The 25,558-nt window shown below is 36.8% G+C and overlaps 1 protein-coding gene across 1 annotated transcript in view; it reads right to left on the bottom strand.

Annotated features, from left to right (window-relative positions):
* Positions 1-22,633, bottom strand: part of FIGN (fidgetin, microtubule severing factor) — an 84,872-nt gene extending 62,239 nt beyond the window's left edge. Inside the window, exon 1 of the mRNA XM_059476168.1 lies at positions 22,546-22,633. The gene's annotated coding sequence lies outside the window, so the exon portion shown is untranslated. The remainder of the gene's footprint in view (positions 1-22,545) is intronic.
* Positions 22,634-25,558: the final 2,925 nt, after the last annotated feature.

The following is a 25,558-nucleotide window of genomic DNA, read 5'->3' as shown; positions in this document are numbered from 1 at the left end:
AACTTGGGCTCGATTTGTTGAAATGGAGGAAACTTCTCCTGGGGTCGAATGATGTAATTTGGGGCTGAAATTAAGTGAAGCTAGCGGGTTTGGATAGAGAGTTAGGTGAAATTCTGTCAAACAAATCCTGAAAAATAAACCAAAACAGAACTATGAATTCATGCCTGTATTTTGCAGGCAACAACTTGTGGCAAAATAATTTTGAGTTTTAAATTAATCACAGGAGACCTTAAAAAGCATAAACAAGATTATATGAAATTAAAAAAAAAATTTAGATTAATTTTTAGAATTCATTTTAAATATCCTTTTGCAAAGAAGGTAAGGCAGAATATAAGAAGAGTCAGTGAGGGGAGAGGTGACTGAAGCTGCAAAGTTAAAATACCCACGAAAATCCACAACTTCAAAAACGTCCTCTTAACACACTGGGAGATCTCTCTCAGATTCATGCCACTGAACACAGAGCTTAAGAGCCTGAAAAAAATATCCAAACATGTGAAAGTAAAAAACACCCCTCCATATAACAAAACAGCGGTAAAAATCCCTTACCAATTTTTCTACTGTGTTCTCAAAATAGGACCAGTGTCTCTTATGCCCTAATTTTATCATTTCCTTTGCCCCATGTTAAAACACCAGTGTAATTATCCTTTATAAAGGTTGACTGAGGTCCCTGAGAAAATCTGCTCAGGGTGATAATTTAGCTGGCTTTTTTATTTGTGGAATTTAGGCAAGAATGTTTCGAGCTTTTTGTCGAAATAACTGCTTGATCTGTTTTAGTATTTTTTAATTGTTAAAATAACAGCATTTCCTAATAAAGTGAGGAAGAGTAAGGTTAAATACTCCAATTACCAACCTGCAAGAAGAGTGAAACATAAAAGTTGTGCAAAGTGATTCCCAATATTGATGTACTTGGAGTCAATTCTTAATATTTAATGATATCTGGAAATGTAAGTCTCAGTAACAGGATATTAGGGAATATTCTTTGACTTTCCACAATGCATTGAAGTGCTACTGAAAATGTTCTGTTTGTCATTAGAAATTAATAAATTCATTACTTCACATTCTAATGACTGTCAAAGTGCCAGACTTCAGTTGACATAAAAACTTCCATTTTAAGAAGTGAGATTTCAAGTAACTTGGCCAAAAGGAAGATTTGTACAGTGCTGAAAACTTAACTGCTTTTTCCAAATCACATTACCTGGCATACCAAGTAAAAAAACCATAAACCAAACCCACAACAAAACACTAAAAGCCCCCCTCCAGCCAACCAACACCCCCCCAAGTACTCGACACCAGAGATGCTGAACGGGAATTATTAACATGGCTACACTCCATCTAGGGGGAAAATCTCACTATCAAAACGTTGAAGCTTCTTTATCTACTTATTTAAACACTATTGAAAAATGAGTTTCCTGAATGAGGCTGTTATTGTATAAGCAACACAAAGATTGCTTCTAAAAAGCCATCCTGCAAATGATGAACAGCAACTGAAATGACACAAAAGTAAGTTAAACTAATGACGTTTTTTTCCAGTCATACATTTGTTCTAGTTCTTTCTCCAAAAGCGATTGACTTGGCAGCTGAACAATTCTTACAAACATAACACAACTGCACTTGCTGCCTCTCTGTCTCTGACATCAACCCCAACCACCACCATGAGACAGGAGAAGGTCCAGAGCAGGTGAGAGAGCAAGGACAGTGCAAAGCTGACCCTCAAAAGATGCAGACAACCACAGTGTCCCACAAACTCTCTCTGTCGAGCAGCCCATCAGCAGGACCACAGGATCTTTCAGACAAAGGACAACCAAAGCAAAACTCACACATGTATTCCTCAGCCCTTCCTAGTGGTCACAAAATATTGCCAGAATACAGCAGGTCTCCCTTTCCACTTGGAATTTTGAGCCTTTCAAAAAAAAAAAAAACCTCCAACCAAACAAAAAAACCCCACATTTTTTCCTTTACCAATAAAGATTACCATTCTCTTAATCTCTCCCTTAAATACAATATTTTCTTCTGACAGAACATTTTTCAAGGTACCATAAGCAAGACTCTTTTCACTGAATGATTCCATGAAGACTGTGTCTTAGAAGGCTCTACTTTAATATTTTTTTCCTTTTAAAAACTTTCTAATTGAGTACTCTTAGCAATATATGCATTCCCATGAAAAAGTCTACATAAATTTATTGGAAATTACAATTTTAAGACATTTCCCATCTATGAAATTTGACAGTAGAAAAATATTACTTCTCTAGAAGTTGACAGTGATTAAGAAAACTATAGAAGGATTATCACTGCCTATTAAACGTGATAGGATTCCACAGAAATGGTTCAAACTTTCTTATTTTATTCCTATTAGATCCATTAGCATATTTCCAGCTAATAGCTAACAATTCTCCACTGAATTAAAAAAAGGCTCTCCCTAAAACTGCTTCAATGGCTAGATATTATGGCAATCAGTTAAAACTTTCCTATTTCTCATCCAATGGCTTTACACACTGCAAAGAGTTTCATTTCTTTGGAAACTAAACACCCAGCTGAGCACTGCAGCCTGTCCTGCAGAGCTTGTGGTGGTGTGGGTGGACCCTGTTGCTGCTTCAGTCTGCAGCTCCTGCAGAGCTCCACACTTGGGGCATTTCACACTCTGCCATCCCCTGCTGACCTATGCCAAGAGACAGACAGGCAGGTCTTCAACCTAAGCTTGCATGGCTCTTGTTACAGTCATGTTTGCAAATGTACATTTTTGTTTCAGACAAGTCTTCCTCCCTCACCGAGCTCCTCCACATGTGTGCTTGATGCACCTGCTGTTTAGCTACCTGCAATGGCCAACAGGCCTCAACTGCCCAATGCTTTAGTGAGCAGCCTGCTAGGGCTGCTTTGTGGCAACTGCAGTGCTACGTAAGAACTCAGATAACTTAGTTAGACCCACTTTATCTCCCTCTAAGACAATAGATTAGTTTGGGTTCCTTCCATTATTTTGGATTCATTTAGTGAAAGGCAAAATATTTTTCCACACAAACAACAACACTGCAGTACTGCGTAGTCACTTACTAATTTGTGAACTATTATTTCACTTCAGCCATTTTGTCAAAACATCATGCAAAGGCTTTCCTTGCTCCACAGTGATAGTCAATGTTCTCTCAATGAGAAGGACGCCAGCCTGGTACAGTTACACTACTTTTTTCCTCTAATTTTCATTCCTGTGAATACTGCCACAACACATAAGTTGCTCTTAATGTTCTTTAAGTGTTGTTAAATGCTATTTAAAGTTTATATGGCAAGCCTGTAATTCTTAATGCAGTGGATTTTCTACTTTAGTGGTTGTTCATCTGCTATGATTTCTTAATAGACTCCTTTAAAACGATTGTAATTAACTGCACTCCATGATTATATACATGAAAAGGATTGGTTTGAACTTTTACCCTTGACATACACCAAGGTGAAAGAAAAGATGCAGGTTATGGCTTAATAGTTTTACTTTGATAAATGGTGACATTTCTTAATAGAACCAAACAATTCCATGTTTTGTTCAGCCAACTCTTTCTTCTTCTTTTATTATGCTGTATCAAGCAGGTACCAGAACTGAGAAGGACTCATGTCACTCAATGGAAATACGTCAGCATTCAGCACCTTACTTTGCATGGAATAGTTTCCTACATTGAAAAATTTGACAGGATGCAATTGTTAAAGAGTTTTCAAATATTTATTTAGATTGGGTGTCAACTTTTACCATAATTATCTTTTTTTTTCTCCCAGTTACTAACCTTCACCTTCTCAAAGCAAGCTGAAATGTCATGTAGTTGGTTTGTCCATGGGAGAGTTTTCCAGAACATAAAAAATTAAACCCCAGAACTCTGCTGTTCATTTAGTTCTGTTTGCAGGCAGCTGGGGGACTCTACAGAGCATTTTCACACATATATTCCTACCAAAGTGCTCGCCAGGAACAATTTTAAACCAGTAGCTAGTTTGTAAAATATCTGAGAGTAAAGAACCAGCATAGTTAAAGACAGAGGACTTGAGCTCAAATTTTTCAGATTCTTGTCATGTATTCACAGGAGGGCTGTTTTGAACTTGTCAAACTAAGTCTTGGAACAAGAGACTTGAAAAACAATGGGTTCTTCTTAACATGACACTCATTTTTCCAGTCTAAGTTTTTCAGCTGTAATGATCTGGAGTTTTGTGGACAGATATCCAACAGATTCTACCACAGAATATGAACATGCTTGAGAGGTCTAGATTCATTGTAAAAAAGAAAGCTGCTGCTATGTCATCAATCTTCTACTGTCTGAACAGAAAACAATTTCAAATACACTAATAAATCCTTTCTGTTTTTCCCCAATACTTTCTCAAAATTTAACCCTTTTACAAGATCACCTTGTAATCTCATCTGACAAGACTCACTGTCTGCCAGATCACAATACTACGCCAGCAACTTTCCTCAGCCTCTATTTTAGCACCTGAAAAATAGGGCAAGACTTTTGGAAGTGTGTGTACAAATGCCTGAATTTGAATGACTGAAGCTTTTATATTGCTTCATGTGTATCAGCTATATTATGAAAAGAACACAGTTTTACAGGAAATTCCAACTACAGCAGCACCTGAGGCATAATTTCTGTAGTTTAATCAGTGAATCACTTAGCATTGTACAGTTCCCTTTTCCTTGCTCAGTATGCCAAAATTGCTCATCTCTCCAGAATCATTCAGCTAAACTTATTTCATCATAGTAGGAATATTAAAAATTAGCTAGGCTTGCTGTGTCTATTCATCAGAACCAGAAATACTGTGAATGTTGAAGTTTGAATTTATTGCTGTGCCAGTCCTGTCTCAAGAGTAAAACTGAAAGACATGGTTAACAAAACAACCTGTAACTGCTTTGAATGCTATCTCAGAGCCCATGAACATGCATCAATGTTTTTATTACCATCTAGCAGGGGCATTTATCTTTAACAGCAACAGATCATGAGCAAACTCAAAAACAAAAAAAAAAAAGAAATAAAGTTGGATTTCCTGTTTATTATTTATTAAAATGTGCTCTCCACAAGTGACAAATTAAAGGAGAGCTTTATGAGCATCCGGAGAGAAAGGAACAGGAGCTCAGCAGCAACTGTGCCAGCCCCATACGGCACCATGTGCAATATGGTCCTGAGCTGCCCATGCAGTGCTCCATTTGTAGAGCTGGACACAAACCAATTCCTGCAGCTCAGGACAGAGGATGGAATGAAATCAACCCCAGCTCCCTGTAAAACCTGAATGTAGCCCCCAGAGCCTGCAGTCTGTGCCTGAGAGAGTACTGGAGCACGAGGCGACGAGGGAGCCCATGAGCTGCCCTCATGGACATTTGGGATTGCCTAGAGCAGTGGGAGATTCACCTCCAGCCAGGTGGGAGGAAGAGCACATTGGCCCCTTTCATGGCTGGGTGAGCCACCACAGCCATGGTTTCCAAAGAAGGTTGCAAAAAAAAAAAAACAAACCAAAAAACCCAAACACAAAAAAAAACAAACCAAAAAACCCACCAAAAAATAAACAAAACAAAAAAAAAAACAAAAACAAAGGCAAGAGAACTGTTTCTCCTGACATCATTCCTGTTGAATTTAACTGATTCCTCTTCACACATGCTCTTACAGAGAAGTGGGACACCCAAGACAGACACCTGAATCTCAGCTAAGGACCTTGTGTGTTATAACTATACAAGAACATAGTTCAATAGAAAATTTGCATTCAAAAACAGTAACAAAAAAAAGCAAAATAAAACATCTGACCCACACTAACATCAAAACTGAAGTGAATTCACAGCAAAAACACACATTACTGTCAGCAACCTTCACTGGAAATACGAGAGCTAAGAATTTTGCTATTGTATCTTAAGTAACCATTGTAGTACTTAATAAAAAGAAGAATTGGAAGTTTATTTGAAAGTGGTGTGCTGAAGTATGAACAAGCTAGAATCAAGCACCCCAGAGCCAAAACATAGCTTTGACATGGAAATCTTCTGCTCACTTAGAAAATTAGCTCAAAACATATTTTCTTAACTTTGCTGAAAAAGGCTCTTCCAGTTAAACACTTAGGTCTGCCTACTGTTTTACAGCTAAACACATGCACACTTATCAGTGTGATCGAGGCTTTAATCCTTCCTCTGGTGGGCTCAGTAATAAAGTGGGGATAACCACGCTTACCTACTTTGTAGGGTGTTGTCAAAATTAATGCTCACAGAGCCGTCAGTAGGTGAAAATCATTATAGCTCCCATCCTGCAATTGCTAATGCATGGGCTGCCTGCTGCACACACACTGAGCCTGGCAAAAGCTAATTGAGTCCTCTGAAGGTGCAGCAGTTTGTTCAGGCCCCATCAATAAACTGTTAAGAGTTTAAAAAACAAAACAAAACACCATCATGCTAAATGTGAACACAGCACAATTTTCGAATGATCTTGCAGACCAGAGTCTCTGGGGCTAAGCATGGCACAGGAAAAGCTTTTATAACAGAGTACAATACTGGGAGGTTTATATATAGATATAGATGTATGTACAGGGATATAAAAATACAGCTATTAAGCCAGCTATTTGGTATTACCCTGTGGATACACTTCCTAACACACACTCCCAGGCAAACATAAGCCAAAGTGCAGACAGCACCTGAGCTACAATAAATCAATGATTGTATGCAAAGAGATGAAAATATAGACATAGTACTAATGCACATTACTACCTTCCCTGAACTTAACTCTGATATGCAAGACAAGTCTGGGAAAAAAACTCTACTTGATTGTTCATTTTGAAGAATGCAAATCAAGCAAAGATCAGTATCAAACCAGTTTGTTCATAAATATATCCTACAAAACCAATTTAACTGATGTCAAATTCAAATAATTCACCTGACGTCACAATGGAGAAACCAACCACAACACCTCACAGACTATTATTTTGATCCAATTGTTAGACATAAATGATAGCAAAAACTGCACCTTCTACAGCTGTTAAAACAGTGACCCTGGCAGAGCATGCTTTTGTGCTGAACTTTTTATATCACCAACCCTATTAATCAGGTGGCAGTTCAAACTGATGCACTTTACATAGGTGACTCTGGCCAGTGCTTTAATTACTTGGTATTAAATGGTAATTAAGAATTTTCACATTCAGGTTTAATCCAAAAAAATTTAGTGTAAAATCCGCTAATTTAATAAAGAGTTGTGTTCTTTACTGTGCTTCAGCCTGGACACTAAGGATGCAGCAATTTACTATTGACAAGCACTAAAGGAGCAGGTCATTTCACAAGTATAGTGTGGACAAAGGTGAACCGGGCAACTGATGAAATCTCTGGCCAAGGCGAAATAGCAATCTCTGAGCCAAATGGTAATAAAGTTACTGAAATGAAGCAGTGTAGCTTCTGAAGTGAACTGTCATAAGGAGGATACAGGCTTCAGGACAGCTTGGCCAATGTAATTAAAACTTTATTTCCTGAGAAACAATCAAAGTGGCTGGCCATACATCTGATTTTACATAAAGCAAAAACAGGTATGTAAGTCAGCAACAAACACCAGCAGCTGTAGCTAGTACTCTATGGAACAGCATCTACCTCTCCAGAAGTATCTGCAAAATTTGCAGTAAGTGAGGCAAAATAAGAACCGTGCTTTTAATGTTCTCTGCCGTATTATTGCACTATATCTCTAGATTTCTATGACATGCAAAAACCAAGAAGAAATGCAGACAAATATCACTGTCCAAAACTCCCTGCTAAATCAAAGACAATTACTTCCCTCAATAGCTATTAAAGGCAGATAGTTTAATCATTGGAGAAGCAATCTAGTGCATAGGAGTCCAGAGATGTAGGCTTAACTCACGGCTCTGCTACTGACCTGCTATATGACCTTGGGCAAGTCTCTTCACATTTCAGCGCCTCTTTGTGTCCCTATTAACCTTTGTGCGTCTCAGCTATTTAGAATGTAACCCCTCTGACGCAGAACAGTCTCTCACTACATGTTTTTACAATACCAGCACAACAAGGTCACCATCTTGGTTGAGACCTCTAAGTGCTACAGTAATCCAAATAAATAAGAACAATATATTCAATTATTCAGAATCCCACTTAGATTTATTCAATTTTCCCATAACATCTGGATAGCTGAGACATCACCGCAGATTAAAATGTGCATCCTACATCCTTTTAATTTTAATGTCTCACCTGCTGTTTGTGTAATTGAAATTTGTATTGATTTTCATAAAGCGAAGAACACCTAACTCACTGCCTAAAACACAAACAATGAAATGAGCCATTGGTATCCAAGTTATTCAGAACACATAGGAAATAAATCATTGTCTGAAAGAAGAAACAAGAAGGTCCACTCAGTATAAAGTTTTGACTCAGCAAAGCACTTAAGCATGTCCTTAAGTTTAAGCATGAGTAGTCCCACTGAAGCTCTTAAGTAAGCTTAAATAAGGAATTTGAGCTTTTCAGAGTTCGGGGAATATTCTGTAAAAGATGTGAAACAATTATAACAGAAGCATGAATATAGGTATGCTAATACACATTTTGTGAAACTGCAATATGAACAGATCCCAAAAAAAGGGAACAAAATTATGCCTACATTTAAAAACTGCTGACTAAACAATGGATGTTTCTAGAGACTAACCATGCTTCCCAACAAGCACACACTACACCTTCATATGCAACTCAATGAGTATTCCAAATAAGTGCATTTTCTTTCTTTACTTAACCTGTAATTTAAAGGGCATAGATGCAGGAAAAATTTAGCACCGATATTACTATCCACAACATGAATTCTTCAAAAATATTTTTCAGTCATGGTACATTTATCACAAATTTTACCTGTACTTTTAAGAAATATTCAACCTCAGCTAAATGAGGTAAAATATAGGTTACAAGCAGAACCTAGAAATAAAATTAAAGAAGAAGAAAAACTAAGAATTGTACACTAAGGATATTATCCAATTTATTTATGCAGATAATTGAAGACAATGAACAACAAATATCATAAGATTTGGTTACTTAAGCAAGCTTGCAAAATGGAATGCACATTGACAGGACTCATTCTTCTTTTCTTGATTCAGATATAGATACTTGAGTATGCTCACCTTCAATTCATGCTGTTTAATTTTGACTCTTTGGAAACAAAAGCAAACAAAATAATGAAAACATTAAACACTCCCAACTGAAAATTGTTACACAAGCACCAGTAGTAGAAAGGAATTGTAAATAAAAATTTACTGACCACAAAGGAAGCAATAAACAATCATTCTGGCAATGCAACTTCTTTAAATCCACTAAAATCCTACCCAAAGAAAATACTCAAGCCTATGCAGGTATTGATATATCAAAAACATGTCATGAATGACAGTATAACACTAAAAATAAAATAAAGAAAGTAAAAGAAAAATCCATATGTGGCTTAATAGCCACCTTCTCAAGAAAACTGAGTTCTAGGAAAAATAGCAAAAGTCTTCTGTCTTCCTAGCCTCATAAATTTTTACTGTCCAAACTCAAGCTTGGAGTATATAATTCTAATTTTTCACAAAAGGTATCTTGTTCATAAGTACGGCATGAAGGTAGGATGAGACAATGGTAAAATTGTTGAGTAGGTTGGAATCTGTACAACTTATTACCAGTATAAAGGTACTATTAACGGAAAAAATATTACATAAACCACTTGTCTTGAATATGAAAAGATTGTAGCAAGCATAAATGCTAGTGGAAAAACAAGAAGAAAAGACATCAAGAGCTTATGCCATAAAAGGAATGTCCTTAAAGATCTTTTTGTCTCCTGGGAATTTAAACATAGCAAAAATTTGGAAGATGCAGTTTCTTCAGCAAGGAGCTCAGTTACCATAACTGATACACATTACCAGCTTTAGAATTCTAATTGTGTTTAATACAGTTTCATGTTGCATCAAAGTACAAAATCAATACCATTTGTCCAGCAAACAGGAAAAATGGAATCTATAAACTGCTCTTATTGAGTAATTAAACACCTATTATTGTCATGAGTGGTGAAACAATGAATTTGATAAGACAAATTTTTGCGACAAAACACTGCAGTGATTAATACCTCCCTACGTATTAAATAAAAATGACTGCCTTTTGTGCAGTACTGCTGGCAGAAGAACAGGAATGAGAGAAGTAGTTGCCAGTGCCACAATAACAGGCTAACCTTGAACTGAACTCCTTTCCTCAAGAAATTAAATGCTGTAGCAGGACTTTAAATCCCTCCACTTAGAGCTCATTTGTGTTTCACGTAACCTGCAGTTCCTGAAGAGAACTCATTATCTTCAAAAGGAGAATCCTTTTATAATTTCTTTACAAATGTGTATATTGTTTCTGCAAAAAGTATTTCATATCAGAAAAGGGATAAGAGTATTAGCAGTGTAAGCGAGGCAAAAAGGCTCGTATCATTAAGACACCATTTCTGCTTCCTGGGAATTCAAACGCCAACTACAGTGGTAGGGGAAAACGAATGAGAATGAGGTTAAAGAAAATGTACCTTTACAGCAAAATTTTAATCTGTTAGATTGATGCTAAACTGCCTTGGTCTTTCTGCTGCTATATGCTGTATTTCTATGTATAGACCTCCCTCCCCCAATGCCCCTCCTGTAGCTTTGGCTTCCTATTTTTCTTTTCACTTAGAATGATGCACTAGGAACAACTATAGAGTACAAAAGATGAATCTATGGATGTGACACTTGTAAAGGGTAACCCTATTTCACAAGTAAGATGGGACAAAAAAGAAAGAAAAAAGGCCACAGAAGCAATAACTGCTCACTGAATTACCATTAAATTGTAAGATTTACAATCCAATGTACAGTAAGTGCATATCTAATGGAGTTTGTCCTCTAAAAGAATATAAAGTAGATCTTTGCAGCATATGATGTATGCAGGTTATTTTTTTTTTAAACAGGACACACAAAAAACAGATGTGCACATAAATTCCAGAATTTTTATACATATTAGAACTGAGCCAAAGCCAACATTAAATATGATAAACACAATATGATTAGTAGCATCTAGCTTTCTACTTTCAAAACATGCTCACATTCTACAAAGAGAGATAAAAGATGACTCTAACACAGCCAGTCAATACTGCTTTCACAGATATCATTGGTAAAAGCAGATCACATATTATAAATTCAGGTTATTGCTCTGATCTACTGGAATTCAATTAAATTACTTTTTGTAGAGGGTGGCAAAGCAGCTGCTGACCATTTCCAACATCTTCTAAACAAAACATCTGGACAGAAGTTTCAGGTCATTATATATTACAGCCTTAAATTGCCAACAATATTTATTTTCATATAATGAACATAGTATGAATAAGGCTCATTCACACCAATATTATTTGCAACATGTTTGTCAGTAATTTCACTGCTTCTACTCATATGAGCATAACTGTTGAGTGATTTAAGTTTAGAAATAAGCAAGGCGTGTAAATTATTTAAATAGAAGCAAATTTTTACATTAAATACCAGGCATATTGCTACTATACAATATTTCAAGGGTATCAACAATCACATATTTTACATGATGACTCTGGAAAATTCCAGCTTGTAATAAAACCCTAAACTATCAAAGAGACAAAGGAACTTTTGGCTGGGTGTGCCATTCAAATAGCAACAAGGCATGTAATGTTCTGCTCTCTTAATTTAAGTTTTATTTTTCTTAGCTAGAAACTTCAATTTTCCACAAATGGCATTAAAACTTTCATTCTCCTACCAAAAAGGAAGTTTGCCTACCACACAAATTTTACCATTATCTGGCTTTTATTTCAGAGGATTAAAAAGCAGCACAGAAGATCAGCAACGATAGCCTTGTTCTCTTCAACCTTAGTGAATCAAGTTCACTGGAGGTGAAGCAGTGGAATTATCAGTACAAGTGGCTGTGTCATCAAAGCTTTCTCAGAGGTAGTGTATGGAAATACCTAAACAAACAGAAGCACAAAAGCTGTCTCTATATGAAAGGGCTCTCCCAAGGTTTTTCATTAAAACAATTCCAATTGCACTTTCACGATGCAGCATTACATTATGTGAGAAATATAAAATCTTGACATTTTTCTAAATGTGAGTGGGTTAAAGAACCTCTCCACGCTACAGTGAGCCTGAGAATTTCCAGCAGCTGATGAAGACCAGTTGACCACCTGATACTTTTTCAGCAGGGTGATAAAATTAAAGGATTGCTTTGATTTGCTTGAAGGATTACTTTCTATAGTTAATTGTTTAAAGTGCACAGTCTTACGAAAGGGAAAAATATCAAGAAGGTTAATGTAGAGTGAGCTAATTGCAAGCTGATTACATTGTGCAAAGGAAGAGATATTACCTGTGTTACATACCATCACAAGGACGAGCCTATTCTACCCTGCTGCGGCAGCAAACAAGCTGATTTGCTAACAAAGTGGTCAGCTCAGGCACTTGCACAGCATCTCGGTAGGTCCACAGGCGACTGCTTCACATGCAGAGAATCTCAAGCTCCATTTTCCAATCTGATTACACGGCTCCTTATTCCAGCAGCCTTAAACCTTCATGGCAGTTTACCAACATTTTCATCACTTTTTCTTTTACAAATCAAAAGAACTGATAAGCTCTCAGGTACCCGGGATTTCATAGTCGATGGCTGGCAGGCAGCCAGCTTCCCTCACAGCACAACTGTTCCGTGCCACAATGCAAAAAGCACGCTGAATTTAACAGATAGCACAAAACTATTAGAATTTTGCAGTACGTACAAGCAGGCAGCATGTTTCTGTCTCTGCAGATGTTAACAGTTCTGTTCAGTCACATTTATAACATGCCTAGACCCCAAAGAGATGCGTTTAAAAAGGGGGGAAAAAAAAGAAAAAGAAAAACCAGAACAAATGAAGACATAGCACTGTCACTAAGTCAATCGCACTACAAAGTGCGCACCCAAGTTACTTCATTGCAGTGCTTCCAAATTACCACAAATTAGAGACAATGCTAAAATCATTTGAAAAAAATTAAGAAATAGGAAACAAATCTTTACATCAAATGAAACTGTTTGACATAAACTGAAACATTATTTTAACAGGAAAACAAATGCAAAAAAAAGGGACACTATTGTGTATTTTTGGCATGTGAAACACTTACATAAAGCATTAAAATAGCCACAAGGCATACCTAGGTTTACTTATTCTGTGGCTCAAAAGCACCACTTGAAAAATGAAGGAACAAAAATGTGATTCATACTGGTGAATGCAAAACATCTTTATAAAATGCTTATGCTGAGGTATATCATGCCATGTCTAAAAATTTGAGGTACACAGGAAGAAATATTAACATATACATGTAAATTTACATATATAAAGGAAATGACAGAATGCAGTGACAATTAGAGAAAAAGATTATCTTACAAATTTTATGGATTCCAGCAAAGAGAAATTCAATAAAAAAGCGACAGAGAAGGAAACGTCCTTATTTTTGGTTTAAAAAAAAAAAAAACATTAATATTAAACCATTAAGTTTTTACTTATTGCTACTGAGACTTGCTCTCCCATTGAAAAAAATTGTCTATCCATGTATTATTTGCATAATATCCAAAACAGTCTATATGGAACTAACTTAGCACAAAGTTAATAGTGTAGAAAACAATTCTCCCATGTCCCCCCAAACAAAGCATTTTTTTTTTAATTGGGTGGATCAAACTGAAATCTGAAGAAATTCAACTCATTTAAGTATTCCTAAAAGAAGAAACACAATTTTGCGTATCATCACTTTTATCGTAAGGGAATGGGGGCGGAAATGTGGAGAGTAAGACAGTAAGTTATGGAAGGAGGGGGGAGAAAAAAAAAAGTACAACTAAGCTGGTGCAATGGCTCAGTACTCCAGATCACCAGTGCATTGACCCTCTGTATCTCTGAGTCATTAGCTGGAATCCCAGCTCTGCCTTCAGGAGTAGGGATTTGAACTCGCACACCGATGCGGCGCGATTCGGGATCTCGAGCGCGCCAGACAGAGGGGTCATTCTCCTTGGTGCGGAGGAGGCCGGCGGCCCCCGGGGAGGGCAGGGCTGCGTGAGTGACTGTCGCCCGGCACAGGCAGCGGACATGCTGCTGACTCAGGCAGGGACACTGACAGGCACCGCTGCCTCTCCCCATCACTCCTGGACGCAATGGTTTAAGGCCCCTGGTGCTGACAGGTACATGCAAAATTCAGGGGCAGATTATCCACATCTCCTTACTCGCTCTGTGCACGCACACACGTGTATTTGTATGTGTGCACCTCTGTGTGCAGCTATACTAATGTTTACATGTATTTATGGAGACATACTGAAACAGGCTAAACTGGCTGCTCTGCAGCCATACGTAGTGCTCAGCACTGACAAAATATTCCTACACCAATTCTTCTCCTTAATATAGCTACAATGGACATATTTATGTGTACACAGAAGCTACATGTGTATCCTGCACAGACCCCAATCACATACATGTAACACCGAGTGCAATTAGCCTTACCTTTAAAATAATAGTCTCTAATTTACATAAAAATTTCCTCTCTGATAAAATACAAACCACATTTTAACCAGCTTCTAATATCAACACATTATTCCCATGAATGATTCCTAGTAAACTGTTTATTACAACTGTAAGGTTTGGGAGGGTTTGCTGCTTGCAAATGCCGGTTGTAGGGTTGCCTTTTTTTTCCTCCCACCCCCCTCCTTTTTTTCCCCTCTGATTTATTGGATGGTGAGCAAACCCACTTAAACTATAGTTGTCCATATGAATCACTAATTTTCATGTTTCTAATTAAAATGTAAACAGTGTAATGAAGACATCAAGTTTTTAGGCAAATGTCTCTTCCAGTGCCACTTGGGGTATGGTAATTACTGAAGCAGATCTATGGATGCTCCCGAATCCTCTACAAGTCCAGATTAAAAGCATTACTGCTAAACCTTGCTTTTTACACCAGGGAATTGTGTTCTCTAACCTATTCCCAGTTTGCTTACAGATGCATATCTGTACAAGCCTTTATAAGTAGTCATTAAATAAATAAATAAATAATAGAAATTTATCACATAAATGGAACAGTTTGTAGGAGAAAAACAGTGATTTCATTTACAATAAAATTTGATTTCACTTCTCAGACTACACATAACTAGCATAGTAAAAGCTCTGCTGAAAACTTATCACCTTAGCGCTTCCTTCAGAAAAAGAAAAATAAATTAGGCATTACTAAGAGAATTTTTTAAAAAGCAAAATTATATTTCCAGCTTGTATTAAAATTCCTATTGTCCCAAAATGCTTGTTTCACAGTCAATTAATTTAAAAACATATTATTCAGGAAAACATTAATAAAAAAGAAATCTATTCACTGAGAAAAAATGTAAATGACCACTGCAAATACAAAATGCTTGATGTGCAGCTGGAAATCTTTTGTCATATTTATTCCAGCCTTTATGTCTATATCTGAAATTTGTCAGATTTTATCCTAAAGCAAATGACCTCTCCTACATTTACCGAAGGAATACAAGTCCTCTCCTGCTTACAATTGTTAATTGAGCCTGTCTGCTACAGCTTCTCTTTCCAAATAAGCCAGGATACTTGTTTTACATATATACTGCCAAGCACTTGAACAGTCTTCTATTTTATTATAATACTGGTTTTCCCCCTCACCCCCTACAAGTCCTTCTGGAAGATTTTTTTTTTTTTTTTTAATGTACAGCAAATAGTTAAAGCTGCAAACCAATAAAGCATCTAAAATGCCTAGTACAAGAAGAGGTTTTTTTCCCCCCTCCCTTCATGGACTCAAGTCCATATTCTGAGTGGTATAGCCAATTTTCATATTATTTTTACATAAATGCTAGACAAGCATGTCTGCACTGCTAACCTGGATCATGAAGATGAGAGTGCACAGAATGTACGTGTGCATATGTGCATGTGCACGTGCATAAACATTTTAGTGGGTGGTCCACCATTTCAGTTCTATTTTACTAGTAAAGTACTGTATGCAAATATGTGAGTACTTCCCAGTAGAATATATATAGGATTTCAGATTACATCAAATCCTAAAACATCTTGTGTCTCAAATCATAAATGTGTTAGCAGAATAAAACAAAACAATACTCTATTTAGGCATTTCCTTTAAATGCATTGTTCCAGCAAAACCAGATTTAATTAGAGAAACAGCATTTTAAAGGCTATTGCTTTATAACACAGTACTCTTGAAAATTATGGGGGGTTGCAAGTGAAAACACTGCTCTCATTTAGCTCGGTGGTTTAAAAAAAAAAGGATTACCCTTACACATGCTAAACATTTTTTTTCTTTTTTTTTTCTTTATTATGGACTGAGACAATGGGGAAATCTTATATCTTCACTGCAGTTCCAAGGCCATACTAATCAGGTGTAATTTTTAATAAACACTGACTGTTTGGTGCTCATTCGAGGTATTTCATTAGGAGGTTATTCATTTAAAATAAATGTTTCAACCACATCAAGCTGTAACCTTTCTTGAAATGTAAATGAATGGTTTAAATGAGAAGATTAATAAAGAAGGGATGTTCCAATTCCAAGCATGGCATGCTATGTATTTTTAAATTTGTCTATGCCAGATGCTGTCAGTCAGAACAAAAAACTGTCCAAGCAGACAATCTGTGCGTCTGAATGTTGATCATGTTGGAAAGTAAAGGGGGAGGGGGGAGAGAGTGTGTCAAGGATTCATGGTCCTTCATCTTTGCAGTAGAGCAAACACGTCTCTCAGTATAACGACAGACAGCTGCTTCCACTTTCTAATGTGCCCTAACTTAGATCACTGAAAGAATTGTCAGCACTCAGAGAAACACACAAAGATAACACAGCCAGCTGCCATGAAGGGGGAAACAGCACAGCTCAGAAGAAATGGGATTTGTTCCATTTGCATGATGCTGGCTCCCTTGGGCCCCTTTCTTTCAAATCCAAAGCACAAAAGACAACACTTAACATATTTGCTTAAAGATGACAACCTCATGTTGATTTCATTTGGATGTAACAGTGTCAGGATTACAGATATAAGAATATATTATATCTGTAACGGAGACTGACAAATGTACCCATCAGTGAAACTGTCTGATTCATCTGCTTATACAGCCATTTTACCATCCCAAGGGTGCCATCTAAGTAGTAACTTTAGAAGACTGAAGGTCTAATTTTATTACACCACATTTCAACCTACTAAACAATATTATTTCTAAAATAGATCATTTTTATTGGAAGTCTCCCTGATGAAAAATCCAGTAGACATGAGAGAATTTATGAACTGTATGGGTCCTTTGAACTCAATATACTGCCCATTTTAAGCAACTTTTCTTACACACAATCAAAACCTAAACTCAGATAATTGAAATTGAATTAAAAACACAGATAATAATGGTGCCTATTTTAATATTACATCATAGTCTACAGTTATTTGAATGTCTGCTGATTGGCAGTCCATCACTTTTTAGAGTGCTTCTAGATACAGTTCTGTATCTATAAAAGTTTCTCCAACAGAAAACCTATGATTAATTATTTTTCTTCAATATACTTTGACCAGCTACACAACCTAACTTTTGGTTGAGGTTTTCATTGAGGACTCGAAAAGTCACATGGAAATGACTGAAAGCCAAACATGTTCCTCGCAGTATTGTGCTCAGCTGCAGAAACAGAAAACCAAACTGAAGGGTACAGATCTGCAAGATCGCCTGTCAGCATAGTTTTATGGACCAGCCTCTTTTCTAATCAGATGAAACAATCAGGCCATGGTCAGCCTCCCTCTAGTTTCAAATGCATTACACTGAACTCTCTGATGGCAAAAGTATCCCCCCACCATGCCAACACCACCAAATGACTCCGCATAATGCTCCCTACATTAACTGCTTTGTCTAGAGGAACTCGAAACTGCTTGTTGCTATCTGCTGCCACCAAGAACTGCACTGTAATTCACTAGATTGAAGTTGTTTTGTAAAATGGAGTTAACTGCTGTACGTGGAATTTCAGCACAGCAGATGGTTACCAATCATTATTTTCAATTTGTTTAGTTTCAAGCATTGGGCTGTTTGGGAGGAGCAGTAAGCAGGACAGGAATGGAGAGAGCAGCAAGGTTAGATGCACTGGCTTGCAATGCAAGTCATGCTAGATGGCAGAGCATTAAAAGGAGGGAAGAAAAGTCTCTGCTCAGAACTGCAGTAAAGCTAAACAAAAAAAAATTAAAAAACAGGAATGTATATAACCAGATTATATATACAATAATAGAACAAAAAAATGAAGAACACAAAAATTGAAAAGGGGCCAATCTATCATTCTCTGTTCAAGAGTCACCTTACATTTTAAATATTGGAAATGGACTTGAAAGTTTCCAAAGGTAAATTGTCTCTATCCACAATTTGCCATCATACAAATTTGAATCATGCTCTACTATAAGTTGTTCAGTGGTTGAACTGGGAATGGAAAAGGAACCATTTATGGACAAGTGCACATGAGCAGAAATTAAGCTGTAAATATCTGGGCTGGGCCATTATTGTAGTCAAGAAACATCTGGGGCTGAAGCTGAGGCTAGGCCCCACTCCTTTTGTGTTCATGTAATTGCTTGGATGATTTATAACTTAGTGTCTATTAAAATGATTTAAAGAGAGATTTGGAGCCTGAATTATAAAATCAAGGTGGCTTTGCTGGTGCTTTCATTTGTTCAGGAGTGAAAAAAAAAAATCCTTTGCTGTTCTTCTCTCCTGTCCTATGTTTAAGGAGTGCGATGTTGCACCACAAGGACAAAATTCACATTTCTCTAAATTCAGACAAAAGACACGACACATACACTTCCAGTAACCAAAGTCAGTGACCTGTCATTTAGCTTACATTGGACTCGCTTGGTGCTTTAATATTCCCCATGAAAATTGACTTTTAATTATTTTCCCAATAAAACTTTCTTTTTTTGTTTTAAATCCTATAAACTGTATCAATACATTCACATCATATTCCTTTGTTCCTGCTATTTTGAAACATCCAAGACTCAGTTAGCTCTGCCTGCCACCACAATGCCACAGGTGATGTTGGCAGAGCCTCTCCATCAGGCATCCCACTGGTACCCAGGCACTGTGTCCCTCATGGGGACATTTGTGGCTCTAGGACTTGCTTGCTTCTCCCCACTAACTTCAATACCGCCTGATTTTGTTTTGGCTTTTACAACAAGCTGTAAAAGCCACAGATTTGACAGGGTGGAAGAGAAAGGCTGAGGATATTTGGGTTTGGAGAACAAAAGTAAGGGATAAACTTGGATGATACCAGTCCTCTACTAGCAGTTATCAAAAAAAGAATGCTCCCTCTCAGGCAGAACACCAGGGCCAGTGTCTGACTGTAAACAACTATGTCATAAAAAAATTTGGTTATTTAAGACTGAACAGATACCCTAACTATATTTCCAACCTATTTCCATGACAGCAGAAGCTTATTCTAAGAGTATACCTAACCCTGCAGAGATCAGGTTTATAAAGGAGTTGACCAGGACACCCTCCAAGCATTACACCTCCTTGTTTCATTGAGGTTTCAGTATGTTGGGCAGTTTTACTGCAGAGCTCCACCCCACAGCGTGGAATCAAGAACCAAGTTTGCAAACCTGGGAGTGTGCCAAGGCTGAAGTGACGCACTAGTGACTGTCTCAGTCCCCTGGGAAAAAGTGGATTAGATGAATCACAAAACAATGTCACAGTTATTTCTCCACTAAGTTAACTGTCTCTTGGTCACAGGTGATGAAGACATAAAAGTTTGACACAGCACTTCCACAGATTGTACTCTGTCTTGGAAATTTTTCCCTGCATCTCCCTAAACTGCCATTACTCTCAGACTAACAAAAACTTCTTGACATTTTAAAGCAATGAAAAACTTTGGAAATGGGATTGCTTCAATACAGTAACTTACTACCTAAATTTTCCAAACTGTTCACAGGAAGCTGTCAAACTTCCCCAATAAAATCTGGTCTAGTACCACCCATAAAGCAGACACTATACACTTCATAAACCAAACAACTTTAATTATTTTTGAAGAAAAAGTTAAGAAATGGGAACTGAGCATAACAAGTTGACCTACAAAATAAACATGAACACAATCTTCCTCCATTTTTATGTTGCACAGAAACGTAGAAATCCAACAATGATGTAAAGCTCTATTGCTCATCACTAAATATATAGCTAAAATGCTGCATTTATGTAATTTCTCAAGCAGAAATTGCCCAGGTTGTACCACTACTAAGAAAAGTTGTCTACACAGTTAATGACACTCAGCAACAAATTTTTCTTCAATATGTATTTCTCCATAAACATAAAGTCTTAGAACAAAACTAAAGTACAGACTGGGGAATGTCTTTATTCCTGGCATCAAATCCAGGAATACTTGCTTTTATTTTGTTCTACATGAGGACATCTAAGGAAAATTCAAAGCATACCATCAGATTAATTTGAATCATTGAAAACCTGATTGCTAATAGTGATATACTAAAGTAGAGAATCACAGTGAACTGGAGAACAAGTATGACTCCACATGAAGATCAACATTAGTAACATTAATCTATAGGAGAATAAAAAGCTGTAATATGGTATCTCACAAAAGAAAAGACTTGAGCAATGGAACCTATGCAACTGCAGTAGAATTAAGTGGGTTCAATCCCATGTGGATTATTTATTATCCAGATTTTAGCACATAAGGAATTTCAGTACCTAACTGTGGAAGTCTCAATTGCTCTGCACTGGCTTCTGTTGTCTTTACTACAGCAAAGAGTAGTGTATACCTAAAGAAATGTTTGTACCAGGTGAAGAAATATCTGCAAGTCAGCAATATCATGGATTTGAGTCTACTTTAATAAAGATCACCATCAGGTGGGGGGGGGGGGGGTAAATAAAGCAAATACAGAAACATTTCCAAGATTAAAGAAGAAAAAAGAAAAGGAAATAACTTACTATAGCAAAACTCCAGGAAAATGAGGAATACAGAGATTTTTTTTTTAATGCAACACAAGCGGAATTCTCTTTGTAGGTACCAGCATTAAAACTTTGTGCAGATGATTGTGTGGGTGAGGGTCTGGCAGAGCAGATTACTGCTGTGCCCTCTAGAGGCTGGATGTCTGCCCAAGGAACTCTTCAGCAGCTACTAAAATACAATGGAAGCTACCAGCACTAGATCTGTAAGTACAGCCTCTTGGTCTTACCCTGCCATTGTAAAACTCCTGTATTTGAAATGCAGTAAACAGAAAAATAGTGAGTTTATAAAACACAGAAAACTGCTATTCTGCATGGTTTTACTGACACCTCTACCATATTTTATGTGCTCTAATACACTAAGCATTAATACAGCAAACCAAACCTCTAAAGGATTTCTGTCAAGTATAAATACATGCATAAACACAAGATATAATTGAAAAAGTCTTTGCTTAACAAGCTCATGGGTGCTTTGGCACAGTGCATAAAATGTAGATTTAAAATTTTGAGATAATACAGCAATTCCCATAGTTGAACTTTGGAATCAACATAAGAAAATAAAATCTATTCAACATCAATTCAGTAAGTTACTCTTACTATAAGACAAAGACACACCCCACAAATAACAATTAATTTTTTGATCATCTGAGTACTCATGAAGTGTGGATATTTTTAAAGGCAAAAACATCTCAGGGTAAAACTAGGGTCAAATTTTGCATTGGCAGTAAGTAAAAAGCTCCAATATACCTAGTCAATCATACAGTAGTTGAAACACAGTCCACAGAACACTTAATAGCTCAGCCCAACAAACGTATCACCAAGTGAAATTTGGTGGAAAAATGCAAATGGATAGATTTTTTTTTCATTAAATTATACATTATTTTTTATCCTTATTATGTTACTACTGAGCAAGTAAGTCTTACTACAGCTAACTAGGAAACTTTCTTGCCTGAAATCCAGCATTGAACTACCCACACCATTTCACAAACCATACACCAGTAAATTATTTTACAACACAACAGCAATCCCTTCTGAAAATAGTAATCCTGTAAGAAACATGCACATACAAGGTTTCATTTCCTTCAGTGCCTTCTTACCCCATAATGAACATATAAATAGCTATACACTCAGTTTTTTGTTTAAAAATTTAGAAAATATCCCAATTTGATACTGGGGTTTTTTTCTGTTTGATATAGTAAAAAAGAAACACCAGAAGAAAATTTTTTTTTTCTCCTCTAAAAGCATAGATAAATGATAATACCTTTCATGAAATCTTCATTATTCTAACTACAAAATAACTATTTATACTTAATTTTCTTGTAGAAATTACATTATACAATGTGGCATATAATCAGTTCTGAGTGGGGGTAGGAGAGAACCAGTTGTTAACTACGACTAAAATGATCAGTTTTCCAGTGCAGTTGTCTTCTAATTAAATTAAGTGTGAGGCACGGTCATTGAAATGTGCTATAATGACTTGCTTGAAAGTTTTTTCCCTTTGACTTTTTTTCCCCCCTTTGCTTATTAGAATACCTTACACCTTTCAAAACTAGAACAGCGTAGTGGGGTGGGGGGGAAGAGAAAAAATGCTTTTGGCAGATGCTATGCCAAGACACATATTACTCACCATCCTTCCACCCACAGTCAGGAACGCAGCTCATCTATTTCTTAGCTCCTTCCACTAACTCAAACACTCAGCATTACACCTCAACTGCTATTTCACCAAGACAAGCCTCTTAATGACAAAGTAGGCTGCCATTTTATTAGCAGCAAAATAAATACAGCTGTAGTCCTCAAAGCTGCATCAAGCTACAGTAATGGCTGTATTTACTCTCAGCTGTTAGGGATTACACCCAAAACCAGTTCTGTTCCAGAATAGCTTCCAGCTGAGCATCTCACAATGCCAGCGTACCCAGGAGATGAAATCCAGAGAGCCTGACAACCCCAGGAGCATGTTAAGGGAGCACAAGTTTCTCCTCATTTTATGGTTAATATTTTCTATAAGATTTGACTTTTTTCCCCTTTTCTGAGAAGAAATAACTTATTGTATCAGGAGTGCTTATCTTTACAATAAACTACTACAGGTCACCTGGTAGAGGACACAACAGATATTAAAGTGTTTATACCTTGCTCTTAGTCAGAAGATAGAATTACCTGCGTGTTGGTAGTGATGTCAGTAAAACCACGCAGAATGGCAGTTTTCTGTGTTTTAGAAGCTCCCTATTTTTCTGTTTACTGCATTTCAAATACAAAAGAGTTTCACAGTGGCAGGGTAAGACCAAGAGGCTGAGAACGAAGAGGGGGGTGCTGGGGCATGCAGGCACGCAGAGAGAAGAAGGCATAGAATGGCTTTGAAAAGCCAGGAAGGAGAGATTCTATTTCTCTGCAATGGGTTTGTATCAGCCAGGCTTAAATAATGGTATTGCAAATTAAGGCCCAGGGGAATTTGGAGCATACAAGTAAGCTTTTGTTCTCCAAACCCCAAAAGGTATGTGGGAGATTTGGGGGTTTGTTTCCATTTAAATGGCATATGTATTTCTAAACAATAAGTCAAACTTTTTTGCTCTTTTTATTGTACAGCCTTGCTGATTCAGTACCTGTTAGGAAAGATAGTATTCCCAACCAATGCAGCAACAACTCTTTCAAGTAACAATTATCTGTTACTGTACTTATCACTTTCATTTACTTGCCTTCATAACTTCTGAACAAGGAAGAAAGCAACAAATCTAATGTAATAAACCTCACAGGGAGTGGGGGAGGAGGATGGGAGGTGGGGGAAGCAACAGATCGAAAGAAGAGTGTGGGTAAAAGTCATTTGAAGGAATGCAAGCTTTCCAGTGTAAACACAGAAGCTAATTAGTATGTTGTGATTTTAAAACATATTCTGTTATCAGAAAGCAAAATAGAAATCTGTACTAAAAAAAAAATCTTCTGAAGTCTTTAAAGCAGGTGGACAAAAACGTAGGCACACAGTCAATACACCTCCAGTGCCCCCACCCCACACACATGAACAGATACAAAATTGGGTTAGTTTTCTGTAAATAGGCTTAGCTCCTGTAAATATACCTCAGGATTTTAGATGTACTTTTTCATACTGTAAGGTTTCTATATGAAACCAGTTTAATCTAAGTGCTTCTGATTATTATTAGAAACTCATTATTTGAGGACATCTATCTTTACAGTAACTATGCACCATTAAGGAGCACAATGCCCATAATTGTTTAAAAAAGCCATGAGAGGGAGGGGGAAGGGAGAAGGATCAGGAGGAGGGAGAAGATAACTAAGGAAGATCTTGTAATTAGAACAGCATAATATATTTTGCATTTTGTTTCTTGGAATATCTACACAGTAATAAACAGTATAAAGTCTCCTCTGAGCAAAATCACAAATTATTATACCTTTATATATGTATGTATTTATATACATACATATATAAAGGTATATACCTTTATTAATGTATGTATTATTGTATACCATATACCTTTATTAATGTATGTATTTTTATCCTGATGAATTTAAAATGGTTTTACAACCACCAAGAAAAATGAAAAACTGTTTCTTCTATCATATCATACAGCATTAATACCTCAAGAGGGAGACTGGAACATTTAAGAAGTGCAAATAAAGCTAATGCCTACCATTTTCTGGGGAAATTCCTTATTACACCTAGCTTCTGAAATTTGCTGCACACCTGCATATCCAAAGTCAATAGAAATTGCAGGGACTCAGTGCTTCTGATAACCAAGCACCCAAAAATGGAAAGCTGAATTACACTTTCTGAGATGCAATACTATTTGTGATGTTAGCCACTCAGACCCTTCAAGCTCAAACTGCAGCTGTTGTAATGCTCTGAAACAGAGAGGAACAGTCACTTTAGCCAAAAAGGACTTGCCTGTCATGAATGAAAGTAGTGAATGCTACAATTTCTAAGCAGATGACATCCTGGGAAGTGGGGGTGGAGTGGTGTTTGCTAATTACTCAAACAAAACACCTTTCCTTAATGCTGAAAATTATTACTCCAAATAAATACTAGTGTCAATTTGTTATTCTGTACTGCATGGATAACATATTATAACTGAATTATAACTGAACATTTCTAACTAGTGAGAACTTGAAAACTGTCATGCATTAAGGCACTGTTTATTCACAGTCTCTATAAGCACACTATGAGATATATTTTACCTACAGCTCATAGTGAGATGTATTTTACCTACATCTAACTTTAAAAAACAAAGGCTTCTGATATTTATTGAACCATGTGTTTCAACAAATATGTTCTCCGCATATTAAGGTGTGCCTTTGATATGACTGCCACACTGACAAATGCTAGGGGCTGAATAATGACAAGTGCCTCATACCCCTCATTACATTGGGTTTACTGGCATTAATCTGAATAACATTGCTTGATACGATGACCATAGTTACCTATCACAGTTCATGTTACCACTAAAGTTTTTAAAGTGTAAGTGGAAAAATAAATCAGTTTTGTGGTATAAAGAATGCCTACACAGGACAGGAGTATGTAATACAATGAATGAAAGCCAAAGAATAAAATGAAAATCAATGATTAAGAAAGGTTAATTGCAGCATGAACAGTTTCCAAAATATATCTATTACTGCTTTTATTGAAGGCAAAGAGC

The sequence above is a fragment of the Ammospiza nelsoni genome, chromosome 7 (assembly GCF_027579445.1).
Source record: "Ammospiza nelsoni isolate bAmmNel1 chromosome 7, bAmmNel1.pri, whole genome shotgun sequence".
In the NCBI taxonomy this organism is placed as follows: domain Eukaryota; kingdom Metazoa; phylum Chordata; class Aves; order Passeriformes; family Passerellidae; genus Ammospiza; species Ammospiza nelsoni.
This window is presented reverse-complemented; position numbering and strand designations above follow the sequence as displayed.